Source organism: Triturus cristatus, chromosome 3_2, assembly GCF_964204655.1.
Source record: "Triturus cristatus chromosome 3_2, aTriCri1.1, whole genome shotgun sequence".
Lineage (NCBI taxonomy): Eukaryota > Metazoa > Chordata > Amphibia > Caudata > Salamandridae > Triturus > Triturus cristatus.
The window spans coordinates 622,196,960-622,220,306 of NC_140584.1; the positions used below are offsets into that span (position 1 = coordinate 622,196,960).

At 43.8% G+C, this 23,347-nt stretch overlaps 1 long non-coding RNA gene across 1 annotated transcript in view; it reads left to right on the forward strand.

The window, feature by feature from the left end:
* Positions 1 to 12,966, forward strand: part of LOC146857843 (uncharacterized) — a 259,803-nt gene extending 246,837 nt beyond the window's left edge. The window contains exon 3 of the long non-coding RNA XR_014979620.1: positions 12,050 to 12,966. This is a non-coding gene — a long non-coding RNA (uncharacterized LOC146857843). The remainder of the gene's footprint in view (positions 1 to 12,049) is intronic.
* The last annotated feature ends 10,381 nt before the right edge of the window (positions 12,967 to 23,347 follow it).

Below are 23,347 nucleotides of genomic sequence, written 5' to 3' on the forward strand. Positions count from 1 at the left end.
AGGTCGCCTCCAAAAATTATCATCCAATGTTTTCAATGTTAGCTATATTTTGAACAACATTTTTAGTGCCTTTTTTGTCATGCTGTCATTTTTAAGAAGGAATTTCTATTACGGTTTCTATTAAGGGTATCCCTGTAATGGCCGTTGTTGATTTCTGACAGTTTGTATCAAAGAACACTTTAACCAGTCGTGGTCCGTGCAGGTAAGAACGGCGGGTTCAGGTGGGGGGTGGGACTTCAGCATACGAACGCACGGGAAAATTAAATAAATAATACATTTTCCCTCGTGGTCGTATGTCGAAATCCTCCCCCCCCCCCCACACCTGGACCTACTGCTCTTACCTGCACATACCACGGCTGACTTTAACAAACCTTTGTGATGATTTTTGGGATGAGATCGCAAGCTAAATTGGAACTCTTCACCTGCAGATGTACTTTATTTATCGCATGAAGGAAGATTTATGGCTTTCTGAAACTCACAAATCTTTTCTGTTGTTCACCAGAAAGTCTGCTACAGTAACGGTTATCCAAGCATAATCCTCAAAAACCTTTGTAAATTCCTTTTTTACCACTATAGAGGCTTTTCCACATGTCAAATGTATGTAGAACCCCTCCATTTTTGCAGGTTGTTCTCTTCTCCTTCTCACATATACAATGTGACGAAAGTGCCAAAAAGAGTTAGGGTATCCAGTTATCCACAAATGGCTGATTTTGTGGGTGCTCCCAAGCGTTCCAGGGAAACCCGGTACTATAATACATACTCCTCACCATTGCAGTGGGATTTACAAATAGATAGTATTACACCATCCAGGGTTCATGTTGTATGTGATTAAAATGATTTATTAGTGCAAAGGCATACTTTAAGAAAACCTTGCTCTCTTCACTTGATCAATTTGCACGTGTAAGTACAACACAGACTTGCACATTGCTTTTAGAATCTGACTCTAAATGTCTAGGGCCTTAGCCATAGATTGACTGACAGGATATGTCTTGTCTGACATATTACTAGTGCCACTGACTATAATGCACTTGTAATGAGGTGAATGTGGCACCCAACACGTTTGTGATGGAGTATGCTGCACACCCAACTCCAAAAAAGTCCCAGGGGCGTTAAAATTATTGCCGCTGCGGCGATAATGGGCTTGATTATATGCCCTGGAGAATTCCAATAGAAGCCCAGGTTCACACCAGAACATGGGCTTCTATTGGAATTCTCAAGGGCATATTATCATCCCCACTATTGCAGGTTGAGCGGCTGTTTCCTGCCACTAAAGTGGTGATAATTTTAACGCCGTTCTTGATAATATGCTCCCCAGTGTTGTCTGTATCTTGTCACGTAGAGCACAGTTTCGTTGTGATCAGATAAGTAATATTGGGAGTCTGATTGTTAACGCTTCTGCCATGTAGCCAAATATCAATAACACCAGCACCAGCCACACTGGTTCAACAGGGTTTAAACAAAGAGAACACAAAATCCAAGATAGGGAAAATTAAAAGTGGTGAAGAGGGTAAGGGGGAATTGCTGAGAAGGGACAGGACTAGAAAAGGGATGCATAAAAAGAAAAGAATAATAAGAAAAACTTCAGCAGAAGGTGTGTAGCCAGAATCAGTTTTTCAAGAGAAAACAGACTTTCCCAGCTGACTTCATTGGCGTAAAGGCCGCATTGAGGGACAGTTAACCTATGTTGGAGGCAGCAGCGGCCCGTGCAGGTAAGAGTGGTGGGGCCGGGTGTGGGGGGGATTTCGACAGATGACAGCGAGGGAACATTAATTATTTATTTAATTCTCCCACGCGGTCGTCTGTTGAATCCCCCCCCCCCCGCATCTCGGCCCACCGCTCTTACTTGCACGGGCCGCTGATGGTTGGAGGATAACAAAGGATAGGGTGGCAGAAAGTGCCTCCCAGGTCCTGGCTAGGAGTTTGCCATTCTGGTGCTTGATGTATGAGGGCTGCCCAAGTATGTCAGAATGTCCGTGGGACAAATAATCTGAGACAGAATGCCAGCAATAAACAAATGCGGTAGCAATATATGAATTACACAATAAACCATGAGATATACACATACACCTCTTTATCCCCTGTGCATATGGAAAGAAGGATTAGAAAATATGCAATAACTACGTACAAAGATACACCAGCACTAACAAACCCATTCCTACCCAAGCGACGTTTGGTTTAGGGCTTTTCCTGACAAGTGGATGTTAAATACAAATGTCAGGCATGACCACAGTAATTCTGTAGAGTGTGTATAAGGAAGTTCTAGACATTTTTTTTAGTGTGATTACAGCTAACAGAGTGAGCAAGATCCCGATATTATTTCATAAACAGGCTGACATTAGTCGTGCAAGCAAAAATGCAGAAAAGAGTCAGTTCTGCTGTTTTGGACCAACCTGCACTGAGCAACATTGCAAGGTCATCTGATCAAGCAGAGAGATAATTGTAAAGGAAGCATGTTTTGATAACATTGCCTGCCTTTTGAATATGCCTCTAACTGAGGCATTGTTCACCGCAGCAAAATAGATGCAGGAAGCTGCATAAACAACCCCCTCCTTCTCTCTCCATGGAGCATCATTGAGGAGGAGGGTTAGAATTAGGGGGAGGCAGAGGCAGAGGCTGGTAGCTCGAGGACAATGCTGCAGATCTGATATCTGGCTACAAAGCGTCTCAGAGGCTTGCAGGGATAATAGGAGACTTTTTTATCACAAACAGAGAGTGAGAGAATAAACAACATGGTTGCGTTCTCCCAAAATAACTTTTTATCACAAAAAGCAACCACTATTGAATTGGCAGAATACCAGATTCAGAGTAGTGTTAGAATGTTGTTCAACTATCTACTTTACAGGTGGAATATCAAAGATATTGAAGTAAAAGCCTCACTCACATAATAGTGACATGCTTCATCATAGGCAGTTACTCCACACCCAGAGAAGGTGGTACTCTCTGGGCGGACTCAACCAAAGATATACTGGGAGTTCTTAGATAAATGAACAACTGGTTAGGCAGGGAACCAGATCAAGTTAAAAATACCTATGAGTGTACCCTCTTTCGAATCCTTTATTCCTGGGCACTCATGATATCAATAAAAACTTATTATCGGGGTTCTTTTGAACTCAATTCTGTTCAATTGTACCCTCAACCGTGTGCCAACATGTTTCGGCCCGTCTTGTAGCCCAATCGGGTCTGGGGGCCTTCGTCAGGGCAATATCTTTCTGTTCCTTATGCTCTAAGGTCCCTGCGGTTTAGCCGTACATGTGATTACATGCAACTCATTCGTACGTGAGGCCTAATGCACTCACCTGTCCGTATGTACCATCCGACTTCAGTAGAATTTTTCTATTGGACATAGAACAAAAAATTAACATGTATTTCTTCAACGACACAACAACAGAATCTGTCTACAGCCCGTCTTGTGCTCGTAGTCATTGATTTCTAGTTGCAGTGATGGTGTGCCACCTGTCTATGTGCTCTCTATTTTAGGGCTTAGTGTAGTCCATTATCCATCTCAGTCTACTCACCGCCATATCACACCCACATCTTTTCACCACACAACGTGATCATCATACTATTTGTGTTTGACTATAAGTGAAGGGATTGTGGCTAGGCAGTTTCTCTTAGTCACCGATCCTCTTGGTCTCTATTTTAGCACCCGTTTCCTTGTCGTGTTGTTTATTCGTTCTTATATATACAACCATGCACTGGGATCGAGTGTATCCCTTTCATCCAGTATAGTTCAACCTACAGGCGCTCACCTACTGCCCTATGCCTACTGGCATCATGCGGATCTCGTGTGTTCAGGTGCTGTCCTGTAGTCAAACACTGCGTAAAAGGTAAATAAAGGCAACTTTTGTATGGCCATCACGTTTAAAGCCGATCTATTAATGTTAACCTAGTTCTCTACAAGATCGTTGTTTTAGGGCCATTATTTCCATGTTATTTCTTTGTTTGCGTTAGGTATAAAGAAAGGGATGCTCATTCTTATTCACGTAAAAGCACTTGTTTCTGCTGAAGCCTTCATATCGTGCGTTTTATGGTGAACTCACCCCCTCTTATATCTAGTATGTATGGGAGCCCCTTCTATTTACGCTGCAGCAAGTCTTTTTTTAATTAAAAAAGCGGAACCGTTAGTTGTTTAAAGCTCTAAGAGAGTCCCTATCTTCATATCAGATAATTCGGGACAGCAAGCGTCTAGATTTAAATAGTGCTCCCTCGCGCTCACTTACTTCGTCAAGGACACCGCACCGCCGTTGCACCTAGTCAACCACACCGTCTGCCGTCGGAGATGTGACTACGGTAGTTTTCGGCTTTTAAAAGACGTTACACGAACCTAATTGGAGGGCTGTTCTGTCCCAATCCCGATTCTCTATGGTTCGGTAACGTAGTCACAGCTGTTCGACCGTGTATGCGACTGAACTACAAGAATTATGGGAAATGTAGTTCTGTTAGATCCGACAAACGGTGTTCGATCCCCCTCGAAACTGAGAATCTGTTTTTACAATTTAAAAACATATTTTGCCAATCCCTCGAGTAGCTATCATGGGGAAAGTTTCTTTTGTGCTGTGAGGTTAACATTTCGCCTTTTTGGACGAACTTGCATGTCTCACTGTGTGACCTAATGACCCGTGATAGGGGGTAAGATGTGGGCAACCCCACTGGAACTTTCCTTGTCTACCTATTCACGGCGGGTAATTCTAATCAGTCGATTAGTCTGTTATTTAGGTTGTGTGAACGTTATTATCTATTGTCCGGCTTTTTTGGTGTTCTTCCCGTGTGTTCCAAATTTCTATATAACGAGGTCTGATATTCTACCCCAGTCTACTGTTTTATATACGGGAGGCTGTATTTTGTGTACAGTACTTTTACTCCTGTCTTTGACTCCTGTACCCTCGTTTTTATTGTATTTACATGGTGGAGGTGCAACTCTTTTTTTCTAGTTATTCATACAAGTAGTTGCAGCGAGATTTATTTGTTTGCCATGTGCAAAAGATATTTGTTCTGTGGCAGGGTTAAGTCATAGAACCCCACGGAATTTCCTCGTTAAGGCCTGATGTTGTACTTGACAGGCGATAGATCCACCTTTGCTCTAGTTTCAGCAATTGTTTTTCGTTACAGCTGTCTGGTAATCTCTCAATTACAGTCCAGGTAAAGTCATTTTCATTATGTCTCTGTGTTTGAAAGTGTCTCATCATTTTTGTGATTGTTTTTCCGCATCTAAAAGTACTGCGGTGCTCATTGATTCTGATCTTGACTTTACGTGTGGTCATCCCAATGTATATCTTATTGCAGATACACGTGATTAGGTAAACTACATTGTGGCTGTTGCAGTTGCTGAAGGATCTTTGTTCCCACGTTGTTTTTAGGCCAACGTCGATTCTTTTGCTCGGTGTTGTTAGTTTGCATACACTACATGATCCGCACGGGTAGTGTCCAATTACCTCTGGTAGATTCCAGAGCGTGCTCTGTTGGCCTGTTCTGCATTGTTTCTTTTTTGGTCGGGTGTGCACAACAGAGTCTTTGATTGATTTCCCTCTCTTAAATGCAAACAATGGTTTCTCTAGTTTTAGTCCCCCAGAATTCAGTGTTCTCCAATGTCGTAGAACAATGTTCTTTACGTTGTTGGAATCTGTTCCGTAGGTGGTCACGCATACCAGTTTTTTATCATCCGGTTTCTTTTTTGGTTCCAATAACCCTTCTCTGTTGCAGTTTTTTGCTCTTTTGTATGCTTGTTTAATCAGTTTTGTAGGATAGCACTTTGTCTTCAATTTCTGTGTTAGTTTTTTAGCATGAGTTTCATAATTTGCTTTTTCAGTACAGTTTCTCCTTAATCGTAGGAATTGGCCTACTGGCAAGTTGTCTCGCAATGCTTTGGGGTGGAAGCTGTCATACCTGAGGAGGTTGTTGGCGTCTGTGGGTTTGTAGAACACTTCAGTTTTTAGTGTCCCCTCCGCTGGCCAGATCTTTAAATCCAAGAACGTGATGAAATCTTTCTTTAGAGTCATCGTGAACTTCAGGAATTCATCCCTGTTGTTTAGCCACGTCAGAAATTCTTTTGCTTTGTCGGCATCTCCTTTCCAGACTATGAAGATATCATCTATGAAATTTCGTGGTTCAATGTGTACGATTAGCCCTAACAAGGAATTACTTTGAATTTGAAGGGGAGTATTTCCTACAAACCCATGGCACTTCAATGGGGATGACCTGCGCCCCTAGTGTAGCGTGCCTGTATGTGCATGACTTCGAAACACGCTTCATCTATAGTGATACCAATCCGTTCCAATCCAACTAGGGGGTATGGAGAAGATTCATAGATGATATCTTCATAGTCTGGAAAGGAGATGCCGACAAAGCAAAAGAATTTCTGACGTGGCTAAACAACAGGGATGAATTCCTGAAGTTCACGATGACTCTAAAGAAAGATTCCATCACGTTCTTGGATTTAAAGATCTGGCCAGCGGAGGGGACACTAAAAACTGAAGTGTTCTACAAACCCACAGACGCCAACAACCTCCTCAGATATGACAGCTTCCACCCCAAAGCATTGCGAGACAACTTGCCAGTAGGCCAATTCCTACGATTAAGGAGAAACTGTACTGAAAAAGCAAATTATGAAACTCATGCTAAAAAACTAACACAGAAATTGAAGACAAAGTGCTATCCTACAAAACTGATTAAACAAGCATACAAAAGAGCAAAAAACTGCAACAGAGAAGGGTTATTGGAACCAAAAAAGAAACCGGATGATAAAAAACTGGTATGCGTGACCACCTACGGAACAGATTCCAACAACGTAAAGAACATTGTTCTACGACATTGGAGAACACTGAATTCTGGGGGACTAAAACTAGAGAAACCATTGTTTGCATTTAAGAGAGGGAAATCAATCAAAGACTCTGTTGTGCACACCCGACCAAAAAAGAAACAATGCAGAACAGGCCAACAGAGCACGCTCTGGAATCTACCAGAGGTAATTGGACACTACCCGTGCGGATCATGTAGTGTATGCAAACTAACAACACCGAGCAAAAGAATCGACGTTGGCCTAAAAACAACGTGGGAACAAAGATCCTTCAGCAACTGCAACAGCCACAATGTAGTTTACCTAATCACGTGTATCTGCAATAAGATATACATTGGGATGACCACACGTAAAGTCAAGATCAGAATCAATGAGCACCGCAGTACTTTTAGATGCGGAAAAACAATCACAAAAATGATGAGACACTTTCAAACACAGAGACATAATGAAAATGACTTTACCTGGACTGTAATTGAGAGATTACCAGACAGCTGTAACGAAAAACAATTGCTGAAACTAGAGCAAAGGTGGATCTATCGCCTGTCAAGTACAACATCAGGCCTTAACGAGGAAATTCCGTGGGGTTCTATGACTTAACCCTGCCACAGAACAAATATCTTTTGCACATGGCAAACAAATAAATCTCGCTGCAACTACTTGTATGAATAACTAGAAAAAAAGAGTTGCACCTCCACCATGTAAATACAATAAAAACGAGGGTACAGGAGTCAAAGACAGGAGTAAAAGTACTGTACACAAAATACAGCCTCCCGTATATAAAACAGTAGACTGGGGTAGAATATCAGACCTCGTTATATAGAAATTTGGAACACACGGGAAGAACACCAAAAAAGCCGGACAATAGATAATAACGTTCACACAACCTAAATAACAGACTAATCGACTGATTAGAATTACCCGCCGTGAATAGGTAGACAAGGAAAGTTCCAGTGGGGTTGCCCACATCTTACCCCCTATCACGGGTCATTAGGTCACACAGTGAGACATGCAAGTTCGTCCAAAAAGGCGAAATGTTAACCTCACAGCACAAAAGAAACTTTCCCCATGATAGCTACTCGAGGGATTGGCAAAATATGTTTTTAAATTGTAAAAACAGATTCTCCGTTTCGAGGGGGATCGAACACCGTTTGTCGGATCTAACAGAACTACATTTCCCATAATTCTTGTAGTTCAGTCGCATACACGGTCGAACAGCTGTGACTACGTTACCCAACCATAGAGAATCGGGATTGGGACAGAACAGCCCTCCAATTAGGTTCGTGTAACGTCTTTTAAAAGCCGAAAACTACCGTAGTCACATCTCCGACGGCAGACGGTGTGGTTGACTAGGTGCAACGGCGGTGCGGTGTCCTTGACGAAGTAAGTGAGCGCGAGGGAGCACTATTTAAATCTTGACGCTTGCTGTCCCGAATTATCTGATATGAAGATAGGGACTCTCTTAGAGCTTTAAACAACTAACGGTTCCGCTTTTTTAATTAAAAAAAGACTTGCTGCAGCGTAAATAGAAGGGGCTCCCATACATACTAGATATAAGAGGGGGTGAGTTCACCATAAAACGCACGATATGAAGGCTTCAGCAGAAACAAGTGCTTTTACGTGAATAAGAATGAGCATCCCTTTCTTTATACCTAACGCAAACAAAGAAATAACATGGAAATAATGGCCCTAAAACAACGATCTTGTAGAGAACTAGGTTAACATTAATAGATCGGCTTTAAACGTGATGGCCATACAAAAGTTGCCTTTATTTACCTTTTACGCAGTGTTTGACTACAGGACAGCACCTGAACACACGAGATCCGCATGATGCCAGTAGGCATAGGGCAGTAGGTGAGCGCCTGTAGGTTGAACTATACTGGATGAAAGGGATACACTCGATCCCAGTGCATGGTTGTATATATAAGAACGAATAAACAACACGACAAGGAAACGGGTGCTAAAATAGAGACCAAGAGGATCGGTGACTAAGAGAAACTGCCTAGCCACAATCCCTTCACTTATAGTCAAACACAAATAGTATGATGATCACGTTGTGTGGTGAAAAGATGTGGGTGTGATGTGGCGGTGAGTAGACTGAGATGGATAATGGACTACACTAAGCCCTAAAATAGAGAGCACATAGACAGGTGGCACACCATCACTGCAACTAGAAATCAATGACTACGAGCACAAGACGGGCTGTAGACAGATTCTGTTGTTGTGTCGTTGAAGAAATACATGTTAATTTTTTGTTCTATGTCCAATAGAAAAATTCTACTGAAGTCGGATGGTACATACGGACAGGTGAGTGCATTAGGCCTCACGTACGAATGAGTTGCATGTAATCACATGTACGGCTAAACCGCAGGGACCTTAGAGCATAAGGAACAGAAAGATATTGCCCTGACGAAGGCCCCCAGACCCGATTGGGCTACAAGACGGGCCGAAACATGTTGGCACACGGTTGAGGGTACAATTGAACAGAATTGAGTTCAAAAGAACCCCGATAATAAGTTTTTATTGATATCATGAGTGCCCAGGAATAAAGGATTCGAAAGAGGGTACACTCATAGGTATTTTTAACTTGATCTGGTTCCCTGCCTAACCAGTTGTTCATTTATCTAAGAACTCCCAGTATATCTTTGGTTGAGTCCGCCCAGAGAGTACCACCTTCTCTGGGTGTGGAGTAACTGCCTATGATGAAGCATGTCACTATTATGTGAGTGAGGCTTTTACTTCAATATCTTTGATATTCCACCTGTAAAGTAGATAGTTGAACAACATTCTAACACTACTCTGAATCTGGTATTCTGCCAATTCAATAGTGGTTGCATAATAGGAGACTTGGCATAAAAGTAGAAAGAGATGGTGCTTACTGTCAATGATGTAGGTATTAGGATAAGTAGAGGTTAGACTACTAAAGACAGTAGGAATATGGGATATAAAATGGTTTGGGGTTTCCTAAAGTGCATTTTATGTTCTTAGCATTGTTATACACACGATGTGTGTGCTGATTATACATAATACAGTACTAATCATTATAAACAGCAAATATTTTGTGTTTCTACTACTTATTACATAGGATCGGTGTAAGTGTCTGTGCAACTACAACTAACCTGTGCAAATAAGAACATCTCTGACAAGGCTGTCTGACTCACAGCACTCTGAAACTAGAAGAAAATAACTCATAATTGAGACTGAAGAGAGACCTCTGACTGTTTTCTGTTTCTCCGTAAGTGGGGGTGGGGAATGGGGGGGTTTTAAAGGTTTATGAGCAACTTTCACCTTGGAGCCCAACATTTGGGGGGGGGGTAACGACAAGAGTACACTCCTACGCAATTATGTTGGTCTTTAATGCACAGTTGTTGCTCTTTTTAACCAGTAATGATGCCCTGAGAGGCCGATGTGGAGGGTGTCAAGATGGCAGGGGTGGAGACCTTTCCTGTGCCAAATGAGGAAGATTAAGTTGTGCACACTGATTGTTGGTGATGATGCATTAGCCTGGGCCGCAATCACTAGAGAAGTGGAGGCATGTAGGGTGGGAAGGCATACATGGAAGGGTGAGTAGACTGGTAACCACAGGGTGCATGTCTGAATCTGGCATGAAGGGAAGAAGAGAGACTGTAATTTAGCAACTCTCCACATAATCCTCAGAATAACCCCAACAGTTCAACATTGTATGTGGTCTTGAGATTCCTTCCAGGCAGATTGGCTGACCCTCTAAGCAGGGAAGAAAGTGGTACCCCTGTGCACCCTCGCTTGCATAGAATAAGTGTTTAAATGTCGTTCAGTCTCTGGATGCTTGCAGGAGAATGTGCACTGTATTTTCAGGGAACTATGGCCAGCAGCACACACTGTTTGGGGAAGCTTCAGGCTTCCCAAATGAAGGGGGTGCTGTGGCAGTAATGACTGCCACAGTAATGACTACTCTATACTTTTTAGCTCCTCTGCAGGCTTCCAGCTGGAAGCATGAGTTATTACTATGGAGGTGCAGAGAAGGCCCACAGTTTCCCCCCAGATGGTTCCCTACTGGAAGGCTATACTTTCGCATTTCCACTTGGACTGCCAGGCAAAACAGTCAGTCCCCCAGAAAGGACGGCTGCTTGTTCCAATGACTAATGAGCTAACCTAAAAGAGCACCTATATCCTATGTGGAATGCTCTAGTGACTTATGAATGTCAGGTGCGTCATGTGACATCAGAAACAAGTTGTGGCTAGGTGCCCTATCACACTTATGTTCACCCACTGGTTGAGGGGGCCTACCCTCGATATGGGTCTTTCTGAGACCCAGAGTTGCACCAGGGGACTGACAGACCCTTTTCAATGTGCGGGCTAATGTGCAGTCCCATCTGGATCATACCGATGCTAAAGATGAATTCTGATCTGACGTTTCAATCATCCTGATGTTTGGGGATGCAGCTTCATGAGTGGCCCATCACTTTCTCAAGGCCAAGAGGTTAACCTTTCTGATATGACTTAGTCCTCCGAGGGGAGCCAGTTTTACACTTGGTTCCCATTTGTACAGGTGGGAACTCGGAAAGCTGTAGGGAGATTTTTAGGAATTTAGACATGACATGGTGAGCCAGCTACATGCCCCCATAGAAAGTAAAATCCTTACATCCACATCCAAAGACCAGCATAACACAACTTTACATGGCAAAGTGGGGTGTTTAAAATAAAACACAACTCGTCAGAAGACATTTAAGTCTTACCATACATTTAATGCAAAAACTAGAAAAAGACACAGCACGTAATAAGGCAATCATTTTAATTTCAACTCTCGCTCAAAAAGCCAGTTGTCGGTATGCAATGCTAAAATGCATGCAACTTTGAATGGTTCTTATGCACTTTTTTCTCAGTATAAATCTACGGAGCATAAACACGTGACAGAAACTGTTACTTCAACAACACTTTCTAATTAATACGAAGCAGTAGCCTCTCACAGAGGAAATGTGAGAAGACCTTACATAAGATACATAAACATACTGCTGAATTCATTATTTTCCTAAAATCACACTTTTGTTTGTCAACATTGAAAGCGAGGTGGAAATGAGCAGATGTACTCTTCATATAAAATGACTTCTAACCTGGAACCTTGAAACTTAGCATGCATGTTAAGGCTGGTGAACACGTCAGGCTAATATAAATATAATACTCAAATTTAATTGTGAGATATATCAGTGTATGCTGTGATATACATTTGAAAGGAAGCATTAATATACGGGGTAACAGGAATAAATGTTTATGTTTTCTCAGGCAAAAGAAGAAAACCATGCAGAAAGGAGATGTTGCTTTAGTTTGTAAAATATATACTTGCCAAACAATGGGAAACAGTCAAGAATGACAGGTGAATGCAAACTGAAGAAAAGAAACGTTCCGCAAGATGTTAAAGACATGGATGAAGTGGTCCACACCTCACTCCCTTTTTAGACACCATCCGCACTCCTCTTTAGGTGCTCAAATATCTGCCGTGAAAGGAGAAACTGGAAAGACTGGGAACGTTCCACTCAATAAAAACACTGTAGAGCAATCCCCCACCTAGCACACCATAGCACACCTGCTGCAGTTAGGAATACAGGCAAACACCAGCCACAGTGTCTAAAACTTTGGAAGTAACTTTGCTGGTCAATAATTCTAGAAGAGATTTCCCTACACATATTAGTCATAGAGACATCCTTCCTATACAGTCCACAATGGGGCATCTCTTGTGAATATGCATTCTGAAGGCAAACCCTACTCTGGTAGGGAAGCAAGAGCACTGGAGCATCATGCCAGACTATATACCCAATGGAGTGGAAAGACAGAAGACATTGACACTCATTAAAGATTGGAAGGGAAAATAGTTGATTGTTAAGAAAAGCCAATGTGAATATCTGTCAAATGATGGTTCCACAGTTCAGAAATGCAGAAGAACTTTTTAAATATCATGATAATCAGAGGACGGATGTCTTAAAGAAGGACCACCAGACAACATATTCAGTAACAATGAGTTTCACAAAGAAAGGCCATAAAACAATGATGACAGAGAGCCTATATAATCGAGAGTAATACCAGAGAAGAAAAGGAACTACAGGGGAGATATTGAGTGGACATGAACAGAGCTTAAACCACTTGAATTTCCTTCTAGACATAAGCACTTCAACTACTTTACAGGACAACCATCCACTGGGCAAGAAGGCTATACATTATCCCTAACACAACCTGTCTCTACAACTCAAGCCCCCCCCCCCCTTGAGAGTAATACTTGGTTCTTTTATGTATTCAAAATTGTGTCTTTGCAATTAGCAAAAAGCGTTAGAAACAATAGTACTTCATAGCTTCATCAAAGTATCTATACTTAAAATGTATCCAAATATTCAATCAAAGAGATTATAAAACCTCTATCCATACAATTCATGACTTCGGATATAATTTTTTTTTGTAGTGCATTTAAGACAATATAAGACACATTTAAGAAAAGAAAATATGCAACAATGTTTCAATTGACTATCCACAGCATAGGGCCACTGTGCAGACTTTTTTGTAAAGGCATTCATGGATTACTGGGCATCAACTATATCAATTGAGGTTGTTTGCCAGGGTATCTAGGGAGCCCTAAATGATTATCAGGTCAAATTGAAACCACGCAATCCCTTTTAGCCCTTTTCTCTCACGGTAGCAAAGGCAAAACAGGTCAAGGCTCCCTCAGAGAGGTGATGTGGGCCGAAACATCTGAGATGATCAGGTATTGCTACACAAATTCAGCTTTCTTCTGAAACCTTTTGAAGCCCTTTGTGTGACTCAAGTACTCACCACTTCGATTTATGAAGCTGCTCATACATTTGATTTAATCTTTGCTTACTCTGACTTCACATGAAATATTTAATTTTGTATGGTCAGACCATAACTCTGTCCACTTCACATGGCATTTATCAACTTCATTGAAGGTTTTGAAACCCTCTCTGCCTGCCACCAAGAGCCCTAGCAGAAGAGTTCTAATAGCAACTGGAATAGGGCACTTGCAAACATGCTGCAGTAAGAGTAAAGCAAGCGCAAGATTATGTAGGGGATCCATTGCACACATCGTCAAAAGCCATGGACTCAACATCGTCTTCTACACCGATGACACCCAGCTAATTTTCTCCCACACAGCCGCCAAGAGCAACTTCCACAACGGGATGAAGGCAGTTGCCACCTGGATGAAAGACAGCTGCCTCAAGCTTAACTCAGAAAACACTGAAATCCTCATCCTGAGTTCCTCCCCCTCCGCCTGGGACATCTTTTGGTGGCCTGGAGCGCCCTGAACCCCCCCCCACACACACATGCACCATGCACAAAACTTCAGTATCATCCTGGACTCCGCGCTCTCAATGAACCGCTAAGTCAACGCTGTCTCATCCTCCTGCTTCCACACACTCTGCCTGCTTCATAAAATCTTCAAGTGGATCCCCAGAGAGTCCAGGAAAATGGTCACCCATGCGCTCATCAGCAGCAGACTCGACTACGGCAGCGCACTCTATGCTGGCACCACCCAGAAGCTCCAGAAAAAAACTGCAGAATGCCTCCCGCCAGACTCATCCTGAACATCCCATGCCGTAACCACATCACCGGCCACCTGATAGACCTACACTGGCTACCTGTTGACAAAAGAATCACCTTCAAGCTCCTCACACATGCCTACAAAGCCCTCCACAATGCCGGACCTGCATACCTTATTTATCGCCTCTCCTTCTGTATATAAAATTACTGATTGATTGATTCGTCCGTTACTTTTGTAAACGTTTGCAGAAAAGATATTTATTCAGGTTAATTTTGAGCATCTGGCTTACTAAGGGTGCATCCCCCCTTTCTGCCCTGATAAATACCTGCCAATAATAATATATTCTTTTCAATGGGTCAAAATGTCATAACCCTTCTAATTCCTGCTTGGACTGTATTTTCATAATATATGGAGAAATAATCATTGACTGTACTTTGTGAAATATTTTAAAAACACAGTCAAGAACTGAGATATTCTGAGTTGTTCCATTCACATTTTACTATTGTCAACTACTTTTTTCATCCTTTATGGAGCATCAGTTCTGCCTATTAGATATTAATGTACATTATTTAGTGACAATCCCTTTAAGTTTAAATAAGTTTGTGTGATTTCATTGTGTGTACATAACATGATGACTTGTGGCCAGCCTCTGCGGAAATGTTAAATGTATTCTTTAAATGGGTCTGACAGGACCTTGGTTTACAGAATTACTTAGAGAGATTACATTTACATGCAAGAAGGCAGAAAGAGACTGGCAACTAGAATATTCACCCCATAAGTGACATATTTACCCCAAAAAGTTGAGAAACTACGAAAGGCAAATTAGAACAGCCAGAGCTATCTACTTTATCCTATAAATTGATTGAGCTAATAATTCCCCTAAATCAAACTTTAAAATAGCTGCTAATCTTTCTTAATCCAGACTGCTGTCACAATCTCATCACTCATTCTCAAACTTTATGCAATGACTTATCTCTTTTTCCCATAATAAAATCATCGCTGTGTCCCTTTCTAAACTAGCAGCATCATCTCAAACCGGCATCTCACCCTCTCTCTTGCTCACTCCTCATTCAGTTATCTTGGAATTTGCACATCTGGAATCAGACAAATTACAAAAGGCTTGTCTTCTCTTTTAAATAAGGGTCTCCGATGGACCCATGCCCAGTCATATCTTTGATCAGGTAATTAACACTATTACCCCTTTTTTACCCAAATTCTACAATTGTTCCCTTGTCGAAGGTATAGTTCAGTGTCTTACAAACAGGCTTTGGTTCTAACTCATCAAAAAATCCCTTAGCCGATGTTTTTATCCTCAGCAATTATAGGGGTATCTCCCTTCTTCCATTCTCCATCAAAACCCTTGAAAAATAAGTAAATGCATCACTGTTCTTTTCTTGAGCATAATAGAATTCTGGATCCAGCTCAATCTGTTTTCTGTGCCTTTCTCAGACAGGCATGGCCTTGTAATCCACTGTAGATCATATCCACCTGGAAGTGGATCAAAAGGATTTGCCTTTGGGACGTGGCCTGATCGAGCACTAACATAGTTGCTTGATTTGGAAGCTCCAGAGCTGCCTCGCCATAAGAGCTACCTTGCTCCATTTCACAGCAACAGTTTGCAATCCTGTACACTCGCGCAGGCACCGGAGGTTCCGTAGAATGATCGGAGTGTGGAGAAGCTGCTGAACACGGTTCCTCCACCTGAACGGAGCCCCGTGGCAGTGGCAGCAGTGTTGCCAGATTTTTAGACCCGTCCCAAGCCCAAAGCCGCTCAAATATAAGCCCAATATAAGCCCAACCAGACCAGTTTCAGCCCAAAAACCAGCCCAAACTCGCAACTCACAAATTATGCAGAAATAGTCATCAGAAACCACTTAAAGGATGAATCTAAATTCTATTCAATATACAGATAGTGGAAGGGGGTTAACTGGGCACCTGTGTTAATGCTACTCATTTTCATGACCCGTCACCACTGTGACATTGCAACTTGTAACAGGCACTGCTAAAGCTACAATAGAAGAAAACACAGAGATTGAGAAAACCAGAAATAGTATTATGTGCTAATTACTGCTCCCTCTAATTTGTATTTTAAGCAACTCTCAAAGGTAATGCTAGTAGCCCCCGTTTACCCCATAGCCCTCAAGCCCCCTCCCTCCTTCCCGAATGGAGTCTGACAACCTCCACTTATTTCATCCAGAGCATATTTGTCAACATTTGGAAACAAATAAGAGGGAGATTCAGAGACAAACCCATGTTAAAATAATTACTCCTTTAACTTGTATTTTGTTTGGGGGGGTACTTTAAGAGGTAATTACGTAAAATAGTACACTTTTTAGCTTCCAAAATGTGCAGTCTTCTGCCTAAATTGAATAATAGTGTCACCTATGGGAGAGGATGTGGCGGCAGCAGCAGTGTGCGCTTCCCTCACACACAACAGGTAACACACAGACAGTAGCACAGCAACCTTCACTTATTTATTTGAGATTATTATATAGCAATAGCTAGATCCAAAGTTATCAGAACACTTTACAACAGCAAATGTTCACATAAAAGATAACAAGTCTATACAGAACATCTGATTCAGAGTGCTTTACTTATCATATAGCACTCATTCCTACTCTTACTATAAATGAACTTACTTCAATTTGTGCTTGCTTCTACATGCTGCGGCCAGGCCCCACGAGTCAACGGCCACAGCAGCACAGGGCTGCACCACCAGGCCAGGTCTGACAGTCTGAGACCCGAGAGAAAAGTGACACAGTGCATAGCTGCCAAGGTTTCAGATTGCTTATGTGTGATATTTTCATAATTTCAGTGTAATTATGAGTGACATTCAATGACTATGAGTGACACTTTCTCGCAAGCAAAAATCAAGCAACGAAGATGAGGGAAACATATATAACAAATTACAGCCATTTCAGCAACGAGAAACTCTACGAAGATCTTAAAACTATTGCAAAGCACCAGATATGGAAGGGCACTATTCAACATGAAAACAGACTGCATAGTTGCCACGTTTTAAGAGTGCTTATGTGTGACATTTTCAAGGTTTCAGAGTACTTATGAATGACATTCAACTGTTAAATGTATGACACTAAGAGTGACAGTTTTTTGCAAGCAAAATCAAGAAATTAACTTCATATAAACAGATAAACTTAAGAAATGACACTCATTTAAGCAAGGGCAAGCTATGAAAAGAAAATGAAACTGAGGCAAATCACCTGATCCTACTGGCTCCTAACGCTTCTAAGCCTACTCCCCGGAGCCTCTTTGTGCGGTGGCATAAGAAACCCTCTCCCTAATTCCATACCGGCTCACGGCCAGTTGTCTGGGACCATGACCTTAACTTGATTTCCATACTGCCCAGCATCGGCTGCTAAATTACAATATGTCACCTTCTGTGTATTTTTTGTTTTACTTTTGCAAAATGCGTTACACTCCAATTTGAGTAGAAAGTGATGTGCCTTACTTGTACACCCAAGCATCTGAACTTTCAAGCGGTTTGATATTACCAAACAAAGTGTTGCCACCACAAGCTACTGATCGCTTCAAACCCCACGCCCTCCAAGAGCGGAGCAAGGTCTGGGGAAGAGATGGGAGGGGGGGTTGTCCTTCCCGCAAACCGCGGTGTAACATACCCTGGAAGTCCCTGACCACACCTAAACTGCTCTAATATTCGCTGAAAGTCCCTCACCCCACCTAACCTCCAGCTTGACAGGTACTCACTGAGGCTGCAGAACAGGACAGCTGGTCGGTCTCTTGGTTCTGCACATAGCTGCCTGTAAACCTGGGGGTAATCAGGCCCTACTCAGAACGATTCTGATGAAGAAAGCGGCGAGCGCGCGTCACTGGGCGCTCGCGCGTGACTTTTTTTAATAAAGCACGCGGGGGACGGGCATCCAGTATTTCCAGGGCCGTCATTAGTAGCGCTTTCGTGCGCTACTAGATTGACGGCACGCTTACCCAAAGAGACTGTGTTCAACAAGTTTGGCAATGGCAAGTTGGCAATAGCAGCAGGTGCGCTTGCACTTCAGCAGAGCGTCTATTGAAAGTAGCAAGCATGCTCCTCCTCCTCCAATTATGTCTCAGCCACGCAGCGCGCTTTGCGTTCATAGGCTGCTGACAATGCCACTGCTCACCACTGGTTGGCTTAGTTGCTTGAGTGTCGGCGCAGCCCCAGCGAAAAAATTGTGCACAACTGTTGAAAATAAGCCCAAAAAGTACCCCCCCGCCATCTATGTGTTTTTCCCGCACAATTGGGAAAAATGTTGCTCAATTGTGCGGGAAATAGCCCAATCTGGTAACACTGACGCGGCCCTCGGACGACCCGCAACGTCAGGGGTTGCGGGCGAGCCTGAGGGCCGGCCTGCAGCCTTGCGGCATGGCTTTGTGACAATCATGGGCGGTGCTTAGAGGCCTGGTGAAGCGTGGCAGCGACCTTTGAGGTACCCGGCTCCCCAGGGCGCACATTACTGCAGATACAGCAATCTACAAATAGCACAGCTGATGGCGGGCTGAGAGAGCACAGAGTTTGCCATAGCCTTCATGCCGGGCTAATTATTGAATGGGAACCAACATTGCAGGCTACCCTGAGGCATCAATGCTCATATTAATGTTTTCACCAGGGGGACGCCGCACTAGAAGAATTGCTTCAACAATAATGAATTGCGACTGGCCCATTATCTACTTTGAAGTGGCGCAATAAAACGACTGTAATCAGGCTGGCACCTGATTTTTAATTTTGTTTTGTTTATTTGTTCTGCTTCTGCCAGTAGAGGGACGATTCCCTCCCATGGCCTACCCTAGCACCTTGCACCAAAGACGCCTCTACCTACAGATCACTGCGCCTGCTAGCAATCCACGGCGCATGTATTCATTGGCCATTTTTCTACCACTCACCTGATCAACATGGGTCGCGGAGATCCTAAACAGCAGCAGCTCTCATTTGAGCCCACAAACACTCCCGGGCGGGAGGGCAGCACGACGTAGCTTGTGACGACCATTCAGGGCCTGCGGATCCCCCTGACTCTGAACAGCCCTCTATGGAGGGCGCGGCAGCCATAATGGTGGAGCTCCACGCGGGCTTCAAGGCCATAGACGCGCGATTCAACGGGCTGGCGGTCCGCTTTGACACCATGCAGGGCCGCCTGGAACAGCAAAAGGCCTGCATTGATACAGCGGAGAGGAGCATCTCCGATGTGGAAATACCCAAATGGCACTTGCCAAACGCTTGGACTGCATGGAATGCCTCCTAAAAAGAACGGCAGGCAAAGCAGAGGATGTTGAAGCATGATAACGCTGCAGGAATCTCCGAATAGCCGGAGAGGCTGAATCTTCCAACACAGGCCCAATGGAGACTGTTAGATTTGGGGGTCTCTAGTTGGCAGAGGTAGGTACCTTTGACCAAATAGGGACCCTTGCGTCTAGTCATGGTAAAGGGCTACACTCCTAAAATAACCCCTGCTCACCCCCTTGGTAGCTTGGCACGAGCAGGCAGGCTTATCTCAGAGACAGTGTGTTAAGCATTTGTGAACACATACAGTAATATAGTGACAACACTACAGATGGACACCACACAGGTTGTATTATAAAAATAAGTATTCTTTATATAGACTTATCACAAGACCAAACGACAACAATCCACAATACTGTACTCAAAAATAGACTTTAAAATGGTAGGAAATAGCTCAGTTCTCTTAAGATTGTAAATGTGACACTTTACTCTCAAAGTACCTGGGATGCATAACGCAAAGCAAACAAAAGGGTCGCAGGGAAGGTGATGCGTCGGTTCCTTACACTTAGGGAAGTGGATGCATCGGTTTCTTATTGCTGCACAGGGGAGTTGATGCTCGCTTCCCTACTGTGTGGGGAGGTGATGCGTCGGTTTCTTACTGCTCTCAGGTACGATGCAACAAGATGGTGCCTCGATACGATACTTCTCTCTGGTGCGATGCGACAAAATGTCGTCTTGGTTACGATGTGATAACGTTGATGCAACGCGTGCACGCCCGACGGCCATGCGGCGAATCGATGATCTTCTGAGCCGCGACAGGCCCTGCGACACGCTTCTCCGGTGATGCTGCGGCAGCACACTTCTCCAGTGATGTGACGCGCTTCAGGGATGCAATGGTAACAGCGACAGTGGTGGCACACTTCTTTGGCAATGCGACAGCAACTGCTGTGGTGGCGACATGCTTCTCGTCGTTGAGTCAAGGTTCCAGCTCCAAGCGACAAGCAGTCTCTCAGAAGGCCCAGCACAACAGCAGGCACTTCAATTCCCAGCAAGGGAATTCAGGGGGGAGCTGGTTGGTGAAGTCTTGTATCCCTGAGACTTCAGGCAGGAGGCAAGCTCAAAGTTCAAGCCCTTGGAGATTCTTCTTCAAGTTGATGAAAAGTACACTCAGTCCTCTTCTCCTTTCTTTGGCAATGAAGCAGCCACTGCAGGCCAACCCCCAAACACACAGCACACGGGTAGTCTCCTCCCTCAACTTCCTGGTTCTTCTCCTCAGCAAAGGTTTGTCTTAATTCCCAGAAGTGATCTAAAGTTCTGGGGTCTGGGTCCCCCCTTTTATACACCAAAATTCTTTGTCTCAGAAGGCAGAGAGTGTTGGTACCTAGTCCAAACCAGTTCTGTGCAGTCCTGGAGCACTTTGTTTATAGGACTCCTTCTTTCCTTTGACAGTGTGGGCCAGGGTGATCAGACGCACAACAGGAGGTGGAGCCAGAATTGTGGAAGGCAAGAACAGCCCTATTCAGGCCCAGGTGCTACTCCTCCCACCACTCTACATGCAGATAGGTCTATTCAGCCCTGTGCTGACTCACCCTGTCTCCTGGAGCCCCCCAACCCTGTCACTCATAAACCAGACAAGGAATACACAACCTAGCAGAGGCAGGCTTGGATAGTTAGGCAAGAAAATACCTACTTTCTAAAAGTGGTATTTTCAAACACAGAATGTTAAAACCTACTTCACTAAAATATGTATTTTATCATTCTGAGTTCAGGCATACTAAACTCGAATTTCTACCATGTTCCCAGGGTCAGTTAGGATTATAAGGTGTTATAATCAAACTGCCCGTTCTGGCCTATGGGGACAGGTAGTCTTGCAATACTGAAAAACGAAAATGGCTGTAATTCACTATTAGGACATGCCACACACATCAGGCCATGTCCCACCTTTTACATACAATGCACCCTGCCCTTGTGCCTACCTTAGGGGTGGCTAACATGTAGAAAAGGGAAGGTTTAGGTACTGGCAAGTGGGTGCACTTGCCAAGTCAACATGCCAGTACCAGACTGCCCACAGACTCTGCAATGGCAGGCCTGAGACACACTTTACAAGCTGCTCCTGTGGGTGGCACAATCAGTGCTGCAAGCCCACCAGCAGCATTTGATTTGCACGCCCTGTGCACATGCAGTGCACTGTACTAGGGTCTGACAAGTAAACCATAATAAGCCAATCATGGAGTCACTAATCCATACATCAATTTAACATAGAGAGCAAATGCACTTTAGCACTGATCAGCAGTGATAACGGGCCCAGAGTCATAAAACAGCCAACAACTGGTCAGAAAAAATACAGGAGGAAGGCAAAAAGTTCAGGGATGACCCTGCAAAAAGTACCAAGTCCAACAAAGACGTATGTGGAGCGGCTTCTTGTTCAGCTTTTCGGATGGGACGATTTCTCCACCACATTCGCGGTTGAGCAAGCCCACAGATCGCTTGTCACCAGATTGGTCCCCAGTGCTCCACCGAGACTCATTATAGCGTGACTTCTCAATTATCATGACCGGGATGTTGCACTACGTAAGCCAGAGACATGGAAGACCTACAATTCCAAGGGATGTCACTGTCCTTTTACCCTGACTTTACGCCAGTAGTGAAAGAGGCCAGAGCAAATTCCAACACATTAAGTGAACTCTGAAAGGAGCAAACATCCGTTATGCGATGCTCTACCCAGCGTGCCTTTGTGTGCTAATAAAGGGCAAGACCCACATTTTTGATACACCCGCGGAGGCTGCCGACTTTTGGAAGCACCACAAATCGACCACAACTTCACCCCCTCGGAAAAAAAAAGTTCTATTCTTCAACGCTCTGCACAGGACAGAACAGTGAACTCTTAGTCTGTGCGAAGGACCTCAGTATGTTTGCACTCATTGGCAACTAGCCACTAATGGAACGGAATATCCTTTACTTGTGTAACCAAAATTTCTTTTTCACTCTTCAATTGCAGTTATATGCAAACTATGCATCATTAATGTTAATCTAAATGGCCTGCTCTGGGCGTTGCCTCCTCCCTGGGAGATCTCCATCTTTTGTGGTAGTGGGAAGCTGGGATTTGCGAGATACATGTTGGGTGGGCATCCGATGTGGGAGGGGGTTGGTGGTATGAGAGTTTCTTCTTATGTTTCTTATGTTTGTATTATACAGGATGTTGTGCTATATATAGGCTGGCTTGCACACGCTATTACAACTACTGTAGTGGGGACAGGTGGAGGGGCCGGGGCTCTGTAGTTGCGATGCATGACATGGAATGTGAGGTGTCTCTCTAACGCTCGTAAGGGAAGGCAGGTCTAAGCCGATCTTGTCAGACCTAAAATACATATAGCTTTGTTGCAGGAAACTCACTACGCTCCTCTCCCGGTCAATCGCTCACCGCCACTTGGCACCAATAGATTCTTCGCCAGTTACAGCACCTACTCCCATGGAGTCTGTATTCTGTTCCATAAAACTTCACCTTTCCTGCCCCATACAGTGATCAAGGATCCAGAGGGGAGATATTTGTTAGCAGCGGGGAGCCTAGGTGCAAAACACATATTGCTTGTCAATGTCCCTGCCCCCAACGTAGATGCGCCGGCTTCTTCTCCAGCATCTCCACACATATCTCTGGCATCCCCATCGACTCCATCATACTTGGGGGAGACTTCAACCTTACACTGCAACGCATTTCCGACACTACAGGCATAGGCCATGTTACCAAACAACATTCCACAAGGGAGCTTGAAACCCTGCTGCGGACGCACTTACTGTTCGATGT